We start from the raw sequence: 25,613 nt of genomic DNA, 5'->3' as shown, positions 1-25,613 counted from the left end.
GCCACCTTACAGCCATAGTCCAGCAGCTGATGGAAGTAGAAGTAGATACCCACAGCTAAACACTGAACTGAATTGGAATCCAGTTGTAGAGGAGGAGTGACGAGCAAAGGGGTCAAGACCTGGCTGATAAAACCCACAGAAAAAAACTGACCTGAACAAGGGGGCACTCTTGGCCCCCAGATTGATCATTGGGAAAACAGCATGGAACTGATCCAGAACCCCTGAATGTGGGTGTCAGTGATGAGGCCTCAGAGATATATGGGGCCTCTTGCAATAGATCAATACTTATCCCTAGCACAGGAATGGACTTTGGAAGCCCATTTCACATAGAGGGATATTCCCTCAGCCTAAGTATTATCTCAAACGATGTGACACAATCTGAAGACCCACCATGGAAGGCCTCACTCTCCCTGGGGAGCAGAAATAGTATGGGATTGGTAGGGTGTTAATGGGGAGCAGGGGAGGAGGGAAGGGAGTGGGAACTGGGATTGACATCAACAATCTTGTTTCTAATTTAAATGAAACAATCTTGTTTCTAATTTAAATGAAAAAATGGAGAAAAAAGGATATTTTTCATTAATGATCAGAGTAGTATCCAAATAAATAGCATTGCCATATCAATTGTAATTTTTCATGGCAGTTGCTGCCAATTTTGCAGCAAGTTACCATTTTCATGGATTCTGTATGTTTGTGAGCATATTTTTTGCTTAAACAAAGATACACATATGATGTTAAAACATGAAATATATTCATATTGTATGCACAGAATTGGGACAATGTATACAGATTTTATCTCTATTGCAGACTCTGATATAACCCTCAATGTAAAATCTATGACCACATACATCAGATTCATTCATGTCAAGGATTTTCAAGTCAAGCAGTTTCTGAAAGTATCTACCTACCTATGGTTTCTGATACCTCCCCTGTCCATCATCATTTTCAGGCTGTAAGTATATGACATTTTCATGATCTCTGATCTCTGTGTACTACATTAATACTGTCTACAAATGTAAAATTCCTCCCATTCAACCTCTCAGTAAGTCTATCATAAACTTACTCTTGATGTTGACATACCCTAGATCTCACTTCACCTGTATCTCTCCATGTTTATCTTCTACAATGAATTTCTTACAGGTTTCTCTGACCATGCAGCTTGTATTCTTCTAACTAAAACCTATGGAGAAAAGTCCTTCAATATTTGGAATATGGTATGCATAGCATATGAAAATTTTATAGAATTTTACATTCAATGATGTGAGGAATAATTCATGAGAGAAAACTCATATTCCTTAACGAAAATAATTTGGACAGAAATCAGGTCCAATAATCTGAAGCCTCTCAGGAACATATCATCCAAGCATAAACTAGGAAGAGAATTCAGTTGCACAGATGCAAGGGGTGAAACCTCATGTCTTTGTCTGGTTTTTATAAAAATAGTTCTTGTGTATCTGAGCTTTGATAAATAGGTAAAAGAAAACTGTTTACCTAAAATATGTGTTAGTAACATGAAATCATGTCCTTCCTCTCAAATCATGTCTTCACCACAGGGAATTCTTTTATTTATGTGGGAAACATTGTGAGCAATAATCTTAAATGTTTTTATTTAGGAATAATCATGTGTACACAAACATTATGTATATTTATGTATGTATAAAATAAGAAAGGCATGAAAAATCGGCCATGAATTTGAAGGATGACGAGCAGCAATAAGAGGATTTGAAGGGAGGAAAAGAAGAGAAAATGCCTTTATTAAATACAATTTCATAAATAAATAGAAAAAAAGAAGTAGATATCTGGCATCAAAAACATTTACCTATGAAAGGATCTATGTACTTTCTAAAATCATATCATATGTGAGAGTCTCTGCCACGGCCCAAAATATAACGAGGAATTCTACTTTGAACATGACAGAAATCAAAATAAGTGCAACTCTCAGAATGCTGCTGCTCTTTTTTTCCAAAGAGACACAAATTCCTACAAATAAACCTGCACTGACTCTGGTCTGATGTAAAAGAGGACCACAGGCCTCACATAAGTCATATGACTTGGCCAGTCCTATGGGTGTGCTCAGCCATTGCTAATTTGCATGTGCCCAGATCACTCCAGCTGTCCTTCATAGTCGGGTCACAATTGTGATGGAGTCAGTCTCAGACAAGTCACAGCACAGACATGAAGGTCCCCATACAGCTCCTGGTGTTGCAGCTGCTATGGCTTATAGGTATGGAATTTCAATTTCTATAAATAATGTTTCAAATGGAACTGGAAATGTATTCAGCTGAGTCTGATCAGTACTTCACTGTTTCTGTTGAAACATTTCTTGATGGAGGTAACTGTATTAAATTTATTTTAAATTTTCCAAACTCAGGTGCTAGATGTGACATCCAGATGACACAGTCTCCATCCTCCCTGTCTGCATCTGTGGGAGACACTGTCACCATCACATGCCGGGCAAGTCAGGAGATTTATAGTTTATCATGGTATCAGCCGAAACCTGGAAATCCTCCTAAGCTCCTGATCTATGGTATAAACATCTTGGAAGATGGTGTCCCACAGAGGTTCAGTGGCAGTGGATCTGGAACACAGTTTTCTCTCAAGATCAGCAGCCTGCAGGCTGAAGATATTGCAGCATATTACTGTCAACAGGGTCGTTATTATCCTCCCGCAGTGATACAAGTCATGACATAAACCCCCAAAGAAGCAGAAGTATGTTCCCTGACTGCCCCAGAATTTCCTCCTGATGAATCACCTACTGAAAGTATTTCTCAGATATCACAGACTTGATAACATAGCTCATAATGAGTAATTATGTGTTGGATAGACTAAGTAGTCTTCTCTCTAGTCAAACTATATTTCTACATTTACCGAAGATACAGTCATTCTGTTTGGTGATATTTTGTTTATGATCTAACAAATAAATCTTGACTGAAGACCAGAGTGCACAGCGAAACACATTAGTAAGCAATAGAGGCCAGGCCCTGGTGGCACACATCTTTAATTCCAGCAGCCACTCTAATAAGCTATAGAATTTGGGCAGTGGGGTGCATGCCTTTAATCCCAGCACTAGAGAGAAATATAAGGCAGATGGAGATAGGAGTGCAATGTATTCTGTCTGCAGTCACACTGAAGACAGGATTGCCCCTTTGGTCTGAGTATTGGTAGAGGAAAGAACTCTTTAGTGCTTGGCTGCTTTGGTTTTCTGATCTTCAACTTGAACCAGAGTAGCTGTCACTGGGTCTTTATTAGTTGTGCTACAATTCCATGTGAGTTGTCTGAGTTGTATATCCAGTTAGGACTCACACAGAAGAGTCAACATTTCTTTGGATATTCCATCAATGTACTTTATGTAGAGGAAATTAACTCTAAATGCCAGTACTAAAAAAGTACTTATTATTGAGAGAAGCTGACAGCAGAAATGATTCCTGGTTTTTCTTTTCACAAAAGGTAGAGCACAAGAGTCAGAGAAAGGGAAGGATGCTTAAACACAATATTTTGCTGAGTCTTGAAATTCCACCAGTGGGTGCTGATGCTCTCATGTATCTGCAGCACTTCACATAACATTTTCTGGCTCCTAAGTCCACTAGTCTACTTACAAGAGTCACACTTTTAAACCAACCTCATATGACTATTAATCCCACTTTATGAATTGGAATATAGTCTTTACTATATGAAATCTTAGAAAATAGAGGATTGTATTAAATATGCTTCCAGAAGTGATATTCATAAAGACTTGATTGCTACAACATTCATTTAGTAATGAAACCAAACACCAAAACAACAAAAGTGATGCATACACCATTCTCTGTCTGTTTTGTTCTATATTTTTCTCAGAAACATCATCTATCATGTGTGGATAAATATATTTTCAGTCTCTTTATGATGTCACTTTCAGTACCTGTCTATCTATATACCTAGAGTTCACATAGACTTAATTACTGGAGACTTATTTTAAAGAAGAATAAACAACTCAGAATTTATAATACCACATTTCTATCAATTTCTTAGTTTTTCCATTCATTGAATTTCTAGATAAATTCTAACCTGAGTTTATCAACTTTTAAAAGTCCCCAATTATTAGTTGCATTAAATTGAGTTCATGTGCCAATTTGAGAATATAACATTTAAGTATTTCATTGAGATGTAAAGAATGACATTTGGATAAGAGGAATTGTTGCATTTGAAGGGGTTCTTGGTTTGATACGCAGAAACCACAGGGCAACCCACACCTATCTTCAAATTCAGTTCTAAGGAACCAGCATCCTCCCGTAGCCCCTAAGGGTACCAGGCACAGAGAGTCTTCATTTACATAAATGATGGCAAAACACTTATGCATTGAAAAGTATTTCTAAAGTGGTCCACATTATGAACACAGATATATTTTCTATCCATTTGTATGCTCTTTAGTATAGAGAGCCTAATCTGTGTTCCTCAGTGAGTGTGGAATGTTTTGCTGTTTTCATCTTTTATGCAATACATCTGGCCACATCCTCTCTTACCTCCACTCCTCCCAGAATCCCCCAACTATCTTTTTTCCTTGAAACATTGCACCTCTATTTTCCTTAAAAAAAAGCAGAATTCCCAGGGATATTAACCAAACATTAGATAAAAAGATGAAATAAAAATAGGCACAAAGCTGTATATCAAGGCTAGATGAGGCAACCTCATAGGAGGAAAAAGGTCACAAGATCAGGGAAAAGACCAGAGACAACCAGACTCCCATTGTTAGGAGTCCCACAAAACTCCAGAGCTAAACAAAAACAACTTATTTCCAGGAGACATAGCACAAACTCAGGTGATTTCCTCTGAAGTCTCTGTGAACAACTATGATCCCTGCAGAGCTGATTCTTTGGGTTGTTTTCTCCAGATAAAGGAGAATTCTGGCTCCAACAATCCTTCCCCCCTTTCCTTCTTCAGTTCTGCCTAATGTTTAGCTGTAGGTCTCTGAATCTATTTCCATCAGCTGCTGGGGGATGCATCTCTGATACCAATTGGGTTAGGAAGCAATTTAAGAGTATAGAAGAATAACATTAGGAATCATTTCATTGATTTTTTTAATGACCATTTGGTTCCAACTCTGGTCTCTGCCCTACCCAGCTTCCAATGCCCGTGTCATTCAGGCAGTGCAAGGCCCGGGCGCCCTCTTGTAGCATTGTCCCCAAATTACCAGTCAATGGTTAGGCACAGCCACAAGCACTGTTCTACCAGTGCACAGTACATTTTGCACTCAGGACTGATTGTAGCATCTTTTCACTCACATATGTTTTAGTTTTTAAAAAAGCATCTTTTCTTCCTTCTTTATTTCTTTTCTCCGTCATCTCCTTCTCCTCTTCTATTTCTTCTTTAACATCCCCTTTTCCTCCTTTAAAATGTGCTAGAACCTGGCTTCCATATTCCCCAGTTTTTTTCTTTCTAACCTTTTGTTCCTCCTTGTTCTCTGCTTTTTCTTTGTAGTCATCTTTATCTTCTTTACAATGTATGTAATATGAGGATATTCTGGAATCTCATTTTTTAGTAACTTCTATCTCTTTTCATCATTGCTCTATATTTTGAATGAATAAACTGTCCTCACCAAGTCTCTAGCTTACCTGACTGCTTCTGAAGTAACAAGGGTTGTCATCACATGCAGGTTCAGCTCTAAAGGCATTCCTGCAGAATGGAACCTTTAGAAGCAGAGCACATATCCTACGTTTCTCATTTCTACATTCAATCTTACGTCTGGAGTCAAATCTCACTTCAGTTACAGTAGGTTTAAAATCACTTAGTCTCTCACAGTCAGAAGAAGCCTGAAGACACTGCCAGTTACTACTATCAAAAGAACAGTGTCCCATTCACAAAAGTCTACACAATAGAAAAAAAAATCCTTTCAGGTTGTCATGAAACTTCCTATTTTACCTCAGAGGACCAATTATGTCAAGAATTTCGTGGATATGGGACAAAGTGATTCAGTATTTCTGCAATGGAATCAGGACTGAGTTTAACTAAAATACCTTAAGCAGTTCCTCTGTGCAGAGGGATGCTTGAGAGCTATGACTCAGATTTTTTTAACTAGGCACAGATCCTGACGAGGACATCATACAAATTTTGAGAATATATGCAAGGCTCTGCTATAGGCCTTAGCCCCAGAGAAGCCAGGTAACAAGGAGCACCCTAAAAGGGATGCTTGTATATCTCTGGAAAGAGGATATACTTGGCTTTTCTTAGAACAGATGCACATTTTTGTACATTGATTCTTTGTCTTTAAGGACAATCATCAATGTGAGTTTCATCAAGTTCAGTTGTCGTCTTTGATTACTAATCGTTGCTTAATTCAAATATCAATATTGAGGCATTCTGCCTTGCTCCTAGGCCTCCTGATATTCTAGATATCTGATAACTACAGCAGAGATGAACAAAATGATCATAGAATGAGAGACAACTCCTTAATAGGAAAATGCATTTTTCCTTTCCAAACTGTCTTTGGTGCAGTCTCCTGATAAGCCTTCCTTGAAGAGCCTATAGGCTTTTCATAGATTCTAAATAAAGTTCAACTTTCCCTTTTTTCTATCAATTCTAAAATTTTATTTATCTGCATAAAGTACCAAAGCAGATGAAGACAAAATGGTGATCCCAGCATTCCCATGTGACTATATTAAATATGTTCTACATTCAAACAAGAAATCCTAAATATCTATTTTCTAAATGAGTATTCTATAATACTCTTCACTAAATATTTACATATTATAGTATTTTGTTATTCCAAAGTTGTTCTAACCCATGTGGGGCATGAATTCATGGAGTTTCACAAATCAAATGCAACAAATTTCCAAATTTCAAATAGAAAGCTGATGAAATTTAGCAAACTGATTTAAATCATATGCCTATTTCCCATTGGAAAGGCAAGTGTTTTCAATTATTATATCTCTATCTTTGAATGCACATGAATTTTTGTGGTTAAACTGACATAGAATTGAGTTATGTGTGTGATTTGAAATTTTTTGCAAGTATGGCTTCTCTTTATCTTAGTACCCATTTATCAAGAGACTTATTGGAATTATTGGTCACATCATTTACATTTCGGTTCCAAGGAGATGCTTGCTTATGATTTTGGCTTTAGTTTCCATGAAGGCACAACAGTTCCTGCTTCATCTGCATTTGTATTGTTGACTTTTTGCTAATGTCATCTTTCTGCAACTAAAACCAGGAACAGATTGAGAACATGGTAGCAGAAGTGGTGGGTTCTCTGCTCCCTGAAATATTGGTGTGGATGCTGTGGTGGTAGTATCAGAAAATAGCTACAACATGGAGGAATGTCTAAATCTGTGATTTCAATGCCATATATGATCAAATGTAATATGACGGTTTGGGGGAAGGCAAAGTCCTCTATTCACAGTCATTTTTTGTGCCTGTTAGAATGAAATAGATCGGTTAGCATCAATCAGAAAGGTCTTTCAAGAGCTTAAGAATCTCAATCATCCAATGCTTATTCAGAGAAATAATAATGCTTTACAAAATAGATAATGATTAATAAATACAGGTAACAGCAATATTCACCTTTCCAAATTTGCCCCAAGATTTTCTGTCATCAAACTCATGTAAATAAGGACAAAGATCCTTTAGGCAGCCATAGGAGTGCACCAATTTCCCTGACTGTACACTTTTCAGCAAATCCTACAAGCTAGCAAGTAGTTACACAATACTATTTCAACAAAATACCTTATTATTTATTTGGGAAATTAGCATTGATCACAACTACTTCCCAGTACCCCACGTCCCCCTCACCACCCCGTCCAATGCTTTTGGTTGCCTTCCTTCAAAAATAGAAGAATAAAATAGCATACAACAAAAACATTAGCAACAATGATAAAATCACAAGTACTAATTATACTGCCTGTATAATTATTTCAATAGAACACACTCAAAATCCTAGTCCCTTAACAAAAACCCAATCCTTCAACACCCACACTACCACAAATGGGCATCAATTCAGCATCGTGTACAATTTTTAATTTCCTGTCTAGGCTCTTATTTGTTCTGTGGGAAGGCATACGTGTGTGAGGAGGGGGATGAGGGGTTGCCCTCGAATCATGTTATAGCCCTCTTTTTCAGCTGTGAGTCTGAAGTCATCAATACCACTGAAAAAGTAGCTTCCTTGATCTTTTTAGTATGGGACCATGGATCATGGACTTCTTAATGGTTTCTGGGAACAACATGGATCAAGGACATTCACATGGCCTCAATCTTCAGTATATGCCAGGAACTTGTGATTTCTTTCTGGGGTCAGTACAGACCACAAAAATCAACATGGTGATCTGCCCAAGCAAGTACTGTAGGCAAAATCATGGACTCTGGGAAGGGCCTCAGAAACCAATATGGTGAACAGTTGTGGCACTCCAGTCCATAGACATTAACATGGCTTCAGGTGGCAGCACAGACCACAGACATGAACATGTAACAATTTTATGTAAGGGAGAATGTAGTGAACAAATAATATTGTATCCAATCCTGTAGTTTAGACAAGAAAAAGAAAAAGCAATGCTTCTGAATATTTGTGCACTTCGAATATGTGTCTGTATTTTTCCTCACTTGCCTAACATGCCAGTTTGGTTTAATGAAGAGCTAGACAGGCAAAACTTGGTAGAAGACATAGGCAGGATTTGCAGGGGGAGAGAGGAGCATTGAGAGGGAGAAAGGTTAAATCACCAGTCAGATGTGTAGGGAGTTGGAGGCACAGAATGAAAGAGATGTATGAGCAATTTGAAAGCATGTAGATTAATATAAATGGGTTAATTTAACTTATAAGAGGTAACTGGGAATAAGCTTAAGCTAAGGCCCGGCTTTCACAATTAATAATAAGTCTCCATGTCAAGGGTTGAGGACTGTTGTCTCCAAAAGAATCTCCAACAAGAAAGTCCAGTTATATATGGCATGAAATTTGGAGGTGCAAGTATCAACATAGGAATTGAGAAAAGTTGAGATAAAGTTCCAAAAAGGCAAACAGCCAGACATAGCTTCGTACTCCTGTAGTTACTCAGCCAGGCTTGTGCTCACAGTGTGCAGAAGCACAGCACTTCCTGACCACTACATGTAGTTTTGAGGACCAGGTCTCACCAACCTGGAGGAGGTGGACCAGCTGCCAGCAACCTGTGCTAAGCAGATCCATACTGGGGGTAGGCTAGTCACTGCCTAGCCATTTAGGTTTTGGCTCACATAGACAGAGAATGTATAATTATGAGCTTAAGATCAAAACAAATTCTGAAGAGTTACAGAAAAAAATGGTTTTAGAGAGTCATAGATTAAATAGTTTTAAAAAATAAGTCTTTAAAGAAAGAATGAAGTAACATTCCCAAAATAGGCCATGCAAAGGTGAGAAATACATAATGTGTCTGGATACTGTGTGGTGAATATGAAAAGTAAAGCTTTATGTTTGATTTTACATGAAATTTATAGAGAAGCCAGCAATGTTTCTTATTGCACTCCGAAAATGTTTTAAACTAAATAAATATTAGATAGTTAGGTAGATAGATAGATAGATAGATAGATAGATAGATAGATAGATAGAATAGCTGGAGTTGATCATGAAACATAAAAGGGTTAAATTATCAGGAACAAGAGAATGGAATTGGAAATGCAAAAAGGAAAATCAACAGAGTTCACACCTAGGAGGAGACAGTTAGGTAAGAATGCATAATATGGAAATATGAATAAGAATTAATTACAAAAGAGTTGGCTGGTGGCTTGGGCTTCTTATTAGCTAGCTCTTTCTAGATTACTAACTATTTATATTAATCTAAGTAGCAGCATCTGGTGTAGTACCATCTTTACGGTGCCAGTTTGGGGCTATTTGTATTAAGCCTTTTCTTGGGGCTTCAGTTGGATCCAACCATCTTGCTCATACATATATGCACAAAATAACAGTGAAAGAAGTGACCATGAATTTGAAAGAGGATGTGAGAAACACATGGGACAATTTGGAGATTGGAAAAAGAATTGTGAAATGTTTAATTAAAATTTAGCCTCACAAATAAACAGATAATAAAACAAAATAAGCCTCATGGTATCTATAACATCTACAGCTACCTAAGAAAGAACCTCCTAACATTTATCTATTCTGTAGAATATACTATATCTGGGAATCCCTGTCAAGGATGGAAATTAACATGGAAATTCTACGTTGCTTGTTACAGAAATCAAATTAAGGTACAAATCACGGGCTGGTCTGTCCTTTTTTTTCCATAAAGGAGCACATTCTCTACAATTAAACCTGTACTGCCTGTGATCTCACACATACTTGAAATACAGGACTTACTAAATCAGTGACTCCTTAAATAAATAATAAATCAATGAGTCATTCCTGATTTGCATCTGCCCAGAGCCCAGCCCACTTCCCTGAAGACTTCTTCATACTCAGGCCTTACCCTGAGCTGGAGTCAGCATCCCACAGGTCCCTGCACAGACATGAGGACTCCCACTTAGCTCCTGGGGTTGCTGCTTCTCTGGCTGATAGGTAAGGGAGACAGAATTGGAAATTTATTCATCTGACTGTGGTCAGTGCTCTGTGGTCTCTGTGAAAGTCCACATTTAGCAGAATTAATTGTCTGGAAATTTGTTCTTAATTTTCCAGTATCAGGAGCCAGATGTGATATCCAGATGACCCAGTCTACAGCCTTGCTGTCTGCATCTTTGGGAGAAAGTGTCACCAGCACATGCCAGTAAAGTCAGGATATTTACAATTGTTTAGTATGGTATCAGCAGAAACCATGGGAACCTCTTTTGCAAACAACTTGGCAGATGGGATCCCATCAAGGTTCAGTGGTAGTGGATCTGGCACACAGTATTCTCTGGAGATCAGTGGCCTACAGCCTGAAGATGTGGCAACTTATTACTGTCAACAGGATAGTAGTAACCCACCCACAGTGATGGAAGCCATGACATAAACCACCTAGGGAAGCAGAAGTGAATGCTCAGGCTGCCCTGAATGCTTGTTTTGCTGTTTCTAGATGCTGGCAGTGTTTCCCTTTGCCTGGAGTTAAAGGCCAATATGAAGTTTTTAAATAGGAATCTGAAAAACTGTTTTTTCCTAAATGTGTCCTCTATCCCATGCCTAGCATTAAAAGCATAAGAATGAATCTCATGACTTAATATAAAAATAGCACTTTCAGAGCAACAGATTTATGGCAATATTCATACAACACATGTCCCTATACACACACCAATTTGGAGTTAAATTGAAAGGAACTTTCTATCTAATTAGAGAATTAAAATGCTGAGCAAGCACATTGGCAAGATAACTTAGTTATTAAGAACACAAGCAGCTCTTAATACAGGACCTACCTTTGAGTCTCAGCACACATATGACTGCTAGCAATGTTTCATAATCCCAGTCCCAGGGTATCTTAGACCTTCCCTTCATCTAGCCTCTGAGATATTGCATTCATCTGGTGTACCAATAAATACCAACAAATATGCAGTCAAAACACCAGTACACACAAAATAAAAAATAAGCATTAAAAATTAAAATGTCATGAAATACCTTTTCCCCCTATTTCTTTCAATCTTTTATGGCAGGGGAGTCTTTTGTTGTCTTATACTTCTATACCATAGCCAATTACTAAAAGATGTCAGATCAGAAATTCATGCAGGGCTGGAACCTGGAGGCAGGAGCTGAGATATTTACCATGGAAGGGTGATGCTTCAAATTTATTCATTGTGGCTTGTTCAGCTTACTTCAGTTTTTTTCCACTTTTTTTTTTATTTGAATACAGTTTCCTTTCCCTCTATTCCTCTCTGTGTTGCTCCACCTTCTCTACCATACAAATCTACTTCATTTCGATCTCTCCTTGGAAAAGAAAACACTTCCAGGATATAACACTTCCAGAACAAAATAAAATAAAATGGACACTGGCATATTGAAGTTGGACAAGACAATCCAACAGAAAAACAAGAGTTTCAAAGAAGCAACAAGAATCAGAGCCCCACATATTTACACATTCAGGATTTACATAAAAGAATTAAAGTGTAAATTATAATGCGTATACAGAGGACCATGTACAGACACATGTAGGTCCTATGTATGCTTCTTCAGTCTCTATTGGTACTTATCAAATTTTCTTACTTGCCATAGAGGATTTTGTTCTTCTAGTGTTCTCCTTCCGTTCTGTCTCCCTCACACATTCTACCTGCTCTTCCATGGTGTTCCCTTGGCTCTGGGAGGGAGATATTTGATGGAGACACATCATGTACTACTGTGCATTCCAAGGTCTCTATCCCAGTCTGAATAATGTCCATTTTTAGTCACCTATTTGTTCTTACCTGCTGCAGGAGGAGGCCTTTCTGTTGATGACTAAATAAGGCACCAATCTATAAGCAGAGCAGACTATCACTATCAGTCATATATGTGACTGATTCATATATATATATATATATATATGTATATATATATGACTAATAATCAATAGTATTTGTAGTTACCTTAAGTCTCATTGCTGTCTAGCCTCTAGTTCTTGGTTACTAAAGGAGTGCCAAGTAAGGTTCAATGGCATAGATTGGGCCTTAAGTCAAATTTGATATCAATTGATTACTTTCACAAGGTTTTGCCACCATTGCCCTAGCATATTGTGCAGGCAGGACAGGTTATAGATCAAAAGTTTTATTGTTGGGTTGGTGTTCATTTGTTGGCCTGCAGAGAATCTTCCCATGTCATAGACACTAGAACACAAGGGTGAAATTTCTATGTAGGCATCAGCTTGACCTCTTCATGTTCAATGACTTTTGTGGGTGTTATCTTCATCAATGTGGTCTTAACATTTGTTTTTATAGAACAACATCTTGTCAAGTCAGCAGACTGGATTGTTAGTAGATTTTCATTGAAGCCATTTAACCAACAACACAATCAGATGACACCCAATCCTAGCACTGAGCTTCATTTGTTGACAAGTGAGAACCAACAGGAGTCTGTATCCCTCCTTATTTTGAGAATTTATCATGGTCACCATTGTATATAATAGGAAGTTTCCACTGCAGATGAGTTCCAGAAAGTCCCACAGATGCTCTCCAATTCTAGTTGGTTTTCCCCTCATTCCTTTCCTCCATAGCATCTCTCAAATGCCCTTCCCACCAAATCCTCCCTTTCTTGACCCCAAATGTCCTGTCCACCCATAAAATATCTTTCCTCCTTCCCAAGTTCTCCCCCAGTCACTTTCTCTATGCCTGACCTCTCCAGTGGGTGATAGAGATATAGATTGATTAAGATTTATTTAGTGGCTTAATTTTGTATTGCTCTGATAAGACCCTATTACCAAGGCAATTTTAAAAAGAAAGTATATAATTTGTCAGTTGTAGTTCCAAAGAGTTATTTGTGGGCCAATACAGTTGTGGGAAATATACCAGTATTCAGGCATGCATGGTGATAGAACAGCAGCTTACAGCTTATATCTTTTTCTGCAAGTAGTAGGCAGAGAGAAGGAAAATGCAATCCTATAATGGATTAAGCTTAGGAACCTCAAAGACCATCCTCATTGATATACAGCCTCCAGCATCTAATGTTTTCCAAACAGCTCCATCAAGTTAAGTCCAAGCATTTACATGTGTGAACCTATGATGGACAAGCTATATTCTCCATTTCAAAACTTTTCACTCACCATTTTATTTAAATCCTATTTTCAAAACTCATGATTTATACAAAAAATCCATTACTATGCATGTAAATATGTAAATTGTATCATTTTATATTTCACAATTCAAATTGCATATGCTAGCTTACTTTTGTTTCAATTATATTTTTACTGGAGATTAAATTATATAATTCTAACAGAGTTAAATACCATTCTTTGTATCATCTGGTAAAATGGTGACCATTCAGTAACTATCCTTCTAAGCCAAGTGAATTAAACAGAATTTTCAAGTATGATTCAGTTCAACGTGAACAACATGATTTTGATGACAAAGGAATTAGCATTTTCTTCCTTGCTGGTGAGGTATGGCAGCAGATTGGCACTGCTGTGTAGCTCAACCACCATCATACTCCTCAATGACCTTTTCCAAATAAGACCCAGGGAAATGAGGGTCTCTTGCACAGTTTACCAGTGGAATTACAGGAGTGTACATAATTTTTATCCGCCTAGATGGAATCCTTTCTGAATTTGGACTTTATTGTTTAAGCTGCGTAACACAGAAACCTATGAATAGCAATTTCGTGATGTTAAGGAAAAAAAAAAACAGTAAAGCCAAGTAGGCTACTATCTGAAATCTGATAAAACAAATTATCAAAGACGAAGGAGAGAGGGGGGAAGAAGGGAAGGCAGGAGAGAGAGACTAACACAGAGCAAACACACATACACACACATACATACAGAGAGAGAGAGAGAGAGAGAGAGAGATTTAACTTTAAGAAGGCAGAAGAAAGAAAAGGGTCCTATTTAAAACAAAAATAAATGGCTAATTAGGGTCTTATGGCATGAGACAGAGGTATTGGTGTATTGTGAATTTTACCTTTTTAATCTGTATATGTCTCATATAAGTTGTTCTCTATGGTAACAGTAGACATGTAGAAAGAACTTTAGTCTTGTATTTAATTCTTCCTTCCAGCTGAGATTGTATTGAAACAATCTGTGTATTTGAAGGCTGGATATCTACTTCCATTAATCAAACTGCTAAATACATCATTATGTGTCAAGCATTCTAACCAGATGATCTGCCATTAAGTATGATTTTTCGTATAGAAAATATATGATAGTAATCTATTTTACATATCTTTGAATGACTTTGAATGGAGATGCTATATAATAGATTACTAGCTAGATTCATTTGCATATAAAGCCCACAGTGTTATTCTGCAACTACCATGTGCTTCATGATATGCCAGTTTCATGTGGTTTCTTTCTATCTGATAAAATTTTTCCTCTCCTTCATATGCAACATCGGAGATGTGAACAAGGAGATATCAAAAGCCAGCATACCTTTAACCTGTAGTGATATATTATTTATGATTTATTAACACTTGACTGAGGATTCAGAAGGCAAAGTCAACCACAAACCATAGAGCCAGGCACACACCATTAATCCCATCAATCAGAAACTAGTAGGTAGTGGCACATACTTCTATTCCTAGGACTCATGATTGTAAGCTAGATGGAGCCTGTGAACACAAGGCCACCTACTGGTTTCCAGCCTAGGAATTCAGAATCCACTGAACAATTGAGACATTTGAAGAAAAGGAATAAATAATCCAGTAAAGATAATCCAAGAAACGAGTAAATGAGCCAATTAGTATATTGTATTTACAACAGGATAGAAATCTTCCAGAATGTTTTTTTTCTCTTTTTCTCAACAGACATGTAATGCGAATAGTTTTCTTGTATTCAAATTAAAAGTTAAAGCTGTCTTTTGAGTTGGATTATGGTTCTCTCCTTCTATTAACTCAAGCATTGTTGGTAAAGAAAAAAAAATCTCTGCCTCTTATATTTTTGGATGAGCCATTTCTCCAGCCTCAAACAAAAAGGTACAGGATACTGCTTTCTCAACATAACAACAGTAGCACAAACACTGAAATCGACAATTAATATAGGGACCTCCTGAAACTGAGAAGCTTCTGTAAAGGCAAAGGATACAGTGAGCAAGACAAAACGCCAGCCCACAGAATGAAAAAAGATATTCACCAACCCCACATCTGACAGAGGGCTGATTTCCAAAATAAATTTGAAAATAAATGCAAGAAGCTAGCCACCAAAACACCAGACAATTCAATTAAAAAGTGGAGTACAGAACTAAATAGAGAACTCTCCACAGAGGAGTCTAAAATTGCTGAATGACACTTGAAAAAGTGCACAACATATTTAGCCACCAGGGAAATGCAGCTCAAAACCACTCAGAGATACTGTCTTACTCCTATCACAGTGGATAAAATCTATAACACCAATGACAGTCTTTGTGGAAAGGACATGGAGACAGAGGAACAATCCTCCATAGCAGGTGGGAGTGCAAATTTGTACAATCACTTTGGAAATCAATATGGCGGTTTCTCAGAAAAATGGGAATCAGTCTACCGCAAGATCCAGCAATTCCTCTCTTGGACATATACCCAAAGAATGCACATTCATACAAAATGGACATATGTTCAATTATGTTCATAAGAGCATTATTTGTAGTAGCCAGTACCTGGAAGACACCTAGTTGCTCCTCAACTGAAGAATGGATAGAGAAAATGTGGTACATTTACAAAATGGAGTACTACTCAGTGGAAAACAAAAAAACAATGGAATCTTGAAATTTGCAGGCAAATGGATGGAATTAAGTGAAGTAACCCAGTCACAAAAAGATAAACATGGTATGTACTCACTCATATATGATTTTCAGACATAGAGCAAAGGATTACCAATCTAAAATCCACACTGTCAGAGGAGCTAGGAAACAAGGAGGACCCCAAGAGAAGATTTTGTAGTCCCTTCAAGAAGGGGAGGGGAACAAGAAACCCTGAACCACATAGGAGTATAGGGGGGTGGATGGTAAGGAGTTGGGAAGGGAAAAAGTGGAGGGGGAGGAGAACAAGTGGACTGAGACAGGGGAGGCATAGAGAAGGGCAAGAAAGGAGATGCCTTGATAGAGATAGACAGTACATGTTTTTAGAGAGGTCTAGGACATGGGAAATGTTAGGGGATTCACAGGGGTGACTCCAACTAAGAAACCAAGCAGTGGTGGAGATGATGCCAGAGATGCCCTTCCCATATAATGAGATTGATGTGTACCTTGGTTACCGTTCCTAGAGATTATATCCAGTAGCTGTTCGAATCAGAGATACGTTCCCACAACTAAGCACTGAACCATAATCCTGGAATCCAGTTGTAGAGAGGGAGGAGGGATGTGCAAAGGAGCCACACAGTGCAGGGGAAACAGTTGACGTGACCTAGTGAGAGCATGGAGATCCTAGTCATAAAACTGGGGAAATAGCATTGGAGCAAACCAAGCCCTCCTAATGTGGGTGCCAGGTAGGAGGACAAGACAGTCTATGTGACCTCTAAAAGGGGAGCCAGTCTTTAACCCTAGAGCACAAATGGACATTGGGAGCTGATTCCCTATGGAGAGATACTATTGTTGCCCAGATACTGCCAGGAGTGCCTATGCCCCCCTTGAATGATATGGCGTGGTGGAGGGTCTCACCATCCCTGGGGATGAGTTGGGGGATGGGTTTGGGGAGATTGGTGTGAAACTTGAGAGGATGAGAAGGGGAGTGGATGGGAGGATGGATATATAAATATGTGTATTAAATAAATAATTTAAATAAAACAAAAAGTAGATTCAGTTGTTTTGTATAAATTCCTACATAATCAATAAAACATTTTGGAAAAAATCTGCCTCATGTTAGAAGAGTTACCTGATATGGAACAGAAGAGAAACAAATATTTAAGGAGTATTACATTGCTACTGAAATACCTTGGGGGGATTATTGGTTGCCCTCATGCCAAAACCGGCTCATCTGTTTACTGCCAACATGGATAAAGTTCCTTCCCAGAGCAATTAAGTACCGTAATGCCTATTGAAAAGAAAGGAAATTTTCTGGATGAAAGAAGAGCTTTAGAAACTCAAATAAAGTATTTAGAAGTCATAGATTAAAGTTGTAAGGATCAGATTAGGAAACCTCTCCAAAGTTAGGGATGGAGAAGGATTTTGTTTTTGTCTTTCCAGGAAAATAAAAACAACCATATTGAAGAATTTAAGACTGTTGGACAAATAAGCATCCAAAGAAGAAGGGAGAACTACCCAGCAAAAATGACCAAGAAAAAGAAAAACCTAATGCAATGTGAAGGCTCCACAATGAAGATCACACATGCCTTTAATACCATCATTTGAATGCAGACTCAGGTAGATCTAAGTGATTTGGGGCAGGATGATTTATAATGTGAGTTTCAAGACAGCCAGGATTGTTAACACAGAGAACTGAGACTCAAAAAAGGAAAAAAAAAATATCATTCCACAACAGTTTCATCAGGATTATGACAACAAATTAAGCTGAACAACTCCACCTAAAGATCAACTTTGGACTACATGCTGCTCAAGTTGATTTTGAGGAGGTCATCTAAGATGATCTAACTTCACAAACTATTCTAGCCAGGACTTGAAATAAGCCTTCACTTCCCAATTATGAAGAGTATGAAAAAAATTAATACAGCTTGAGATTTAACCCCCCAATGTTTCTTTTCAGGATCCCCTAAAGATGCCTTCACCCTCAGGCAACAAGAAGTAACTTTAAGAATATGACACCCACATTACCAAGAGCCTGGTTGGGTGGATTTGGTAATTGAATGAGTTATGGATAATTGACATAGTTTAAAGAAATCGACTACAAAATGTTGGTTACAGTCAGGAAGAAAGCTGAAAGAAGAGGATTAGATTTGAGGTTTTGAAAAAAAAGAAATACAGATAGAGGATAAAAAATGTCAATTATTAAAACTTCTCTAAAAAGAAAAAAGGATAGAGATATGGTAAGATAAAAATGTTGATTATTGAATCTACTTTTAAAATGCATATATGAGGGATAATATACACATATGCATGTTTGTATATACAATTAGAAAATACTAGCATCTATGACACAATAATTTAAAATTGAGTGAAAATATCTTTATAGAAAAAACATTTATCCAAAAGAATCAATGTTGTTAATACAAGGAGGTTGTCTTAGAGGTTTATTGTGAATAAGATTTAATTACAAGACTAGATATTAGAGAGGAGAATATTAGAGTCAGGGAAGGTGGTAACAATAAAACAATGCCTCAATTAGCACTGTAAGGTGGACAGGCTTGAGGAAGAAGAATAGGTTCAAGATATAGCCCTGCAAATACAACAAAGAACACTTTTTTCTTCTTGATGTTAGAAGTCCCAATTTAAAACTCTGGGACACAGAATATTTTGTTGTTGTTGTTGTTGCTTGGTTTTTGTTAATGTCATAGAAATGAAGAATGTGGGACACATTACCAGAACTGTAAGATGTAAATAGACAAGTACAATTTTAACAGTAATAAGAAAACTACCCAGACCCAAATAACTATCATGAATAATGTTTCCATCTTCATATTAATGAAATCAGATGCTCCAAATGTTGAACCACAATGCATACACTGAGCTCTTCCAACTTTTCAATTTACACATATGAACAAAGTTTAAATGATGGCATTTTTGTAAGCATGACCAGTGATGCTATGACTTGTTGTAATAATTTAATTTTTATCGTTATAGAGGGCTTTGTAGGTTGAATTATTTCACACATAATTAGTCTCTTTACTAGAAAAATATCTGAACAAGCAAAGTGGAAGTTACCAGATTGTGAAGAAATGAATAATGTTCAAAACTAACAACCTAACAGGAAGAGAAGGAAACATCTAAGATCTGTCTTCAAACCAGTAAATAAAGCATCTGTAATCTTAGATGCTCACCAGGATTTAGGATATCAAACTATCCAAATATGAGTTTCCTATTCACAAATTCTCAAAATGATATTGTTCCTAGTATTTGTGAACTAACAACCAAGATTGAGAAATCTTTCATAAAATCATGAATTAGGCTGATTCTCTAAAAGTGACAATAGAGAAATTTGCATGCTTTCTTCAAGATATGTGTATGTATGTATACCTACGATACATATTCAATATACATAAATATTGAAAACATACTATAATTCCATCTAAATTTTACATTCTACTAATTAAATCCTATAAAGTCATTTAAAATGTCTGATTAACCTTAAATGATTTTTCAGACACAGTAAATATCAAAATTTGAAAGTAAAAACATTTGAAAAGTCTTAGAAAATAATGTAACTTAAAGGCCAGCACTTCACTGACAGAATACTTTTCATATTGTTCATGGTTGTTCTTTAATGTGAGTAGTTTTTTGTTGTATCTCATCACTCAGGGTTCTCTTTTTACCAGCATGGGGTAGAGCACAGGATATATGAGAATAGCCACAAGAGCAGTAGTAGCATATCTATATTTAAGAGAAGAGGGCTTCTATTTTTTCTATTACCTACGCTTGGATTCAGTATTTGATTTAAGCATACCTTGGATCCATATCTTAAATTGGGATAGTGCTGTTCCTGGAGATTTGAGGGTTAAAAAATGATTGGACTAAGATTAATGGGCAAGTTGTCAAGAGACAATCTGGAGTTTATGGTTTTCTTAAGTACTGTCTTAGTTACTATTGTATTTCTGTGAGGAAACACCATGATAAGGCAACTTATAGGAAAAGCATATAATTAAGGGCTTCTTTATATTTTTCAACTTTTATTCTATGGTCATCAGTACAGGAAGCATAGAGGCATGGTGTTGGGATAGTACTTTATTTTCATAATATATAACTTTTTTTTCTATTTTGCTTTTTTGGTTCTGTTATGAGCACCATGACCAAAAGTGACTCAAGGAAGGAAGGATTTATTTCAGCTCAAAGGTTATATATCCTGCATAGGATATATAACCTATATATCCTATATATCCTGCATATATCAGCTCAACCTGCATATATCCTTGTAGGAGGTCAATCAAGAATCTAGGGGAACCAACTCATAGAGAGGCAATGGAAAGATGCTGGTGAATGACTCATTCTGTCTGACTTGTTCAGATAGCTGTGTTGTACAGCCCAGACCTGCCTGCATTGTGATGGCATTGGCCACAGGAGTCTGAGTGTTTAATAGTAATAAAGAAAATACTACCTCCCCATTCCAAGACAAACCCACATGCCTATGTAATGTAGGAAGTTACTCAGCTGAGGTTATCTACTCAGAAATATCAAGGTGACAAAAAGATTAACCATCACAAAATGCTATACATAAGTAAATAGACTACACAGTTTTATAAGCCAAAAATCTCTTAAGCTGCAGCCTGATATTTGTATGTTTCCTATTTATGTTCAGAGATGCTTTAAAGAGACTTACTTAAGTCCTATGAATTATGGAGACCAAAAAAAATTAGAGAAAATGATGGATTTTCATACCAAAATGTTCAGCTTCCTGTTATTCACTGTCATAGGTAAGAGATGAAACTAGAAGTTTTGAACCCAGCATCTTTCCACATCAAGGTTTGGCTCTAAGAGTACCAATGTTATTCTTTGTTTTTTCTTCCTAGTATACATTAATAAATAATCTTCCATTTATATTTCTACTTTTTATATATTTCTTTTTATCATAAATATTTATCTATAATATTTATTTTATTTATTTTATAAATATAAATATTTATCATACATATATATCTATATATATCTATAATATTCAATGGGGAAATTATACTCACTCAGTATTTAGCTTCCCTGCTGCTTCTCCAGTGGAGAAGGTCACCATTTCATGCAAGGCCAGCTCAAGTGTAAGCAAAAGTTACTGGCACCAGAAGAAACCAGGAGCCCCTCCTAAACTCATTTAAGGAAAATTCAACTTGGCTTCTGGAGTCCCATCTCAATTCAGTGGCAGTGGTTTACTCACCCACAGTAAACAATAAAAGAATACACTACAATTTACTGTTGTCAACAGAGTAATAGTTACCCACACTCAGTGATATAAACAGGAGCAAAAAACCTTTTCATCTCATGGTCTGATGATTCCTCCAGTAAGAATGCATTATCATCAAGGTTCTGAATGATAGATGACATAATCTTCCAACATTCTGCACTTGATCTTGACTGTATTTCATTCAAGTGAGCTCTAGTTTTGTTACATCCTGCATTTAGAGTATTTTCCCTATTGGCTATGAACTATTAGGAAGAACAAGGAGAGAAGGCATACCTCTGTGTGAATGACAACAAATCATGAATAATTATTCCCTTGTTCTTTCTGTTGCAAAAGATTGAAAATATTATAATAATATATATTTTTCATAGTGTACATGTGCTGGCTGCTTTTACATAGCTTTACACAAATTAGACATATTTGGGAAGAGAGAGGCTCAGTTTAGAAAGTTTCCCCACAAGACTGGCCTATTGTATATTTTCTTGAATGTTGATTGATGCAGGACGGTCCAGCTCAGAAGGATGGTGCCATCCCTGGAATGATGATAGTCCTGTGTGTGGTGCAAGAAAGAAGTGGAGCAAGCCATGAAGAGGAATCCAGTAAGCAGTGTTCCTCCATGTCCCTTCAATGTATTTTCATCACAGCAATAAAAATCTTATGATATGATATTATTTTTAAAGCAGATGTATGAAATAAACAAGCGCAAATATGCGGCAGTTATTAAAATCCAAATTAAGATACATTGTTTTTTCACATTATATTTTCTAAATTTTCTTGAAATGATGCCTCACTAGATAAATGAATAAGGAACACATCATCAAACTTTGTTAGACCAGGGAAATTCAAACTGTAGGGAGTCACCCTAGCCCCGCCCAATAGTCCTGGGACAGGTACCAGGTGGACCCGGGACTCGCCCATAAGGGCGTGGTGAAGGAAAGCCGGGGTGACGTAAGGGAGCTTCTTAAGGGGCTGCACGTGGGAACCCTGGCCCCTTTTACTCTGGTGGCACTGGCTGGGTTCTATAACCTAGCTCTGGCCTGTGTTTTACCTTGGTGTCTTCTGGAATAAAGAGACTTTAATCTTACATCAAACAATAAATTAAATTTTCTAATATTTGCATTAAAAGACAATCCTAGAATTTATAATTTTCCTCACAGACTTTGAACTCAAACAGCATTTTTAAAGTTTGTGAGATAGGAAAAATAGAGGAAATAAAAAATAATTCTTTTCTAATTTTGAAGTGTATCTTTTTTTGTGAAATAAGAGCCATTGAGAGTTTATACAAATTATTTCACATGTAAATATTTTTTAAAAATTACTTTGTGATTTTTGTTTGATTCTCAAATTCTAAATTAATGTGGTACGTTTTACATATTTCTTATGTATTGCAGTGTATTGTGACACTGGTATCTTATCTAAAAGTTTATCTTATATACAAGGGCATCTAGATTTTTTTCTTTGTACTCCAGGATATTCATAATATTTTTCTGTAGGTTTATGGCACATTTGGGGTTACTTTTTGTAATGTGAAAGCTGTGTATTTGGTTTTATTGGTAAGTGGCTTTTCAGGGAGCTACAAAGGAGATATGGAGGGAAGCAGCAGTGGCTCCTGAACTTTGTCATGCACATGGAGCTGCATCATATTTTCACCTTTCTATATGTGATGCACAATTGCCCAAGTTGTCACTGACAGATTCTATAGGTTCTAAGATCTAGCTAGAAATCCTCTTTGATGTCAAGATGAAGAGATTTTGAGATTTGGACACCTTGCTACAGATGCTGTCATTTTCTCTTCAGGGTAATAAACTGAAATCTAAAACTTCCTTTGGTGCTCTATTTGGGTTCCTCTCCTTGTCCAGATCCTCCTCGTGTACTAATGTCTCATTTGTGCCAGCAGAAGGCACAAAAGAAAAACATGGCAAATTTTTGTCTGTTATGCTACATATTTGTCACCTTCAGAATGATATCTAGCAGACAGGGTAACAAATGATGTTAGGCACACACCTACATAAATTTGAAGCACTGAAAGAAATTAATCACTGTATTTCTTTCTATTGATTTGAAAACTTGCACTTATTTGGATTACCTTGTCCTTTTTCAATAATCCTGGGTTTCCAATAACTAATTATAACATCAGTAATTGAGTAGACATGTTTGGAAAAGGAAAAGAAAAGAAAAGAAAAGAAAAGAAAAAGGAAAACAATAGAAAAGAAACTAGGACTGGACCATGATGGGTCGAAGGTGTTTGTTCTGTATCACCAGCCTTGTATGACTACGTTTTATGTGTGTCATTTTTTCCCAAATGACGGAAATCAAGACACTTTTCCTGAATCCATGTGTGGAGTCAAGAAACACAGCTTATACTTTCTTTGCTCTCCTTTGGGATAATCATGTTCATCCTAAAAGACCCCAAACTCACCAAGAGAGCTGCATAGCTATAGTTCTTATCTTAAGGTAGGCCTTCCTGCTCTTAGACATAATTTCAAAGGATGCACATCCATACCACATGGACATATGTTCAACTTCTTCATAGCAGCATTACTTGTAATAGCCAGAACCTGGTATCAACCAAGATGTCCCTTAAATGAATAATGGATAAAGAAAATGTGGTGCATTTACACAATGGATGACTACTGAGTGGTAAAAAAATGACTTCTTGAAACTTGCAGGCAAATGGACAGAACTAGAAGAAACCATCCTAAGTGAGATAACCCAGACACATAAAGATAAACAAGGGATGAACTCACATAGAGCAAAGGATAACCAGCCAACAATCCACACCTCCAGGGAAACTAAAAAACAAGGAGGTCCCTAAAAGAGACATACATGGACCCAATGAGAACAGTAAAAGGACAAGATCTCCTGAGTAATTTGGGAGCAAGAGGGTGTGGATGGAGGTAGGAGAAGGATGAGCAGAAGTTGGAAGGAGGAAGGAGAACATGAGGAATCTGGAAGGACAACTTGGAGGAAAACAGAGAAACAGAGCAAGTAAAGAGATACCTTGATAGAGGAAACTCTTATGAGTTTAGCAAGAATCCTTGCACTAGGGAAATTCCCAGGAATTCACAAGGATGACCCAACCTAAGAATCTAAGCAATAGTTGAGATGCTACCTTAAATGCCCTTCCAATATCATGAGACCAATGACTACCTTAAATGCCATCATAGACCCTTCATCCAGTATCTGATGGCAGCAGAACAGAGATTCACAACTAAGTGCTGAGCTGAAATCCTGGAATCCAGTTGTAGAGAAGGAGGAGTGATGAGCAAAGTAGTCAAGAAAATGTTGGGGAAATCCACAGAAACAGCTGACCTGAGAAAGTGGGAGCTCACACACTCAAGAATGAGATCTGGAGAACCTGCATAAGATTGAACCAAGGCCCATGAATGTGAATGTCAGTGAGGGGCTTGGTCTGTCTATTGGACTCCTGGTAGTGGAACTAGCATTTATCCCTAGTGCATGAATGGAGTTTCTGGAGCCCATTCCAATTTGAGGGATACTCTCTCAGCCGAGGTAGAAGGGGGAGGGCCTATGCCCTGTCCCATATGATGTGAGAAACTTTGATGATCACTCATAGGGGACATCACCCTCTCTGAAGAGTTGACAAGGGGTCTGATAGGAAGAGAGTGGGGGGAATGGGAGGATGAGAGGGAGAGAGATCAGGGATTGGTATGCAAAATAAGATTGTTTTTAACTGAAATGAAAATTAATAAAGAACAACAGTCTGTTGTGACAGAAACTTGGCAATGGCTTTCTTATAGAAACACACAGACAAAACAAACTGTGATCAAATTACAATGTTGAGTCTAGATAGACATTCAAAATTTAAATATGAGTCTTCATTTATTTGTGACTACTGTGCACAACACCCATTTCTAATGTGGAGCACACATAATTTGTTGTGAAAATCAAGATAAAGGGATTAAGATTGAGGTAAAATGGATTTAGAATCAAACCACATTTGAATATTGACCTCAAGGAAAAGAAATGTTGGGAGTTATGTTTTAGGGGATAAACATTGATAAAGTATCTCACAGTGTATTTCAGGCTGGACTGAAAAATCTAAGAATGTCTCAGACTCATAGAAATCCTCCTGTTCCAATTTTTAAAATGCCAGGATTGCAAAGGTAACTTTAACGGTCTTTGATTA

At 37.1% G+C, this 25,613-nt stretch overlaps 1 pseudogene; it reads left to right on the top strand.

The window, feature by feature from the left end:
* Window positions 1-2,172: 2,172 nt before the first annotated feature.
* Window positions 2,173-2,784, top strand: LOC118237672 (annotated as a pseudogene).
* The last annotated feature ends 22,829 nt before the right edge of the window (window positions 2,785-25,613 follow it).

Source organism: Cricetulus griseus, chromosome 8, assembly GCF_003668045.3.
Source record: "Cricetulus griseus strain 17A/GY chromosome 8, alternate assembly CriGri-PICRH-1.0, whole genome shotgun sequence".
NCBI lineage: Eukaryota > Metazoa > Chordata > Mammalia > Rodentia > Cricetidae > Cricetulus > Cricetulus griseus.
Note: the sequence above shows the minus strand (reverse complement) of the source record. Positions and strands in the feature narration are given on the sequence as shown.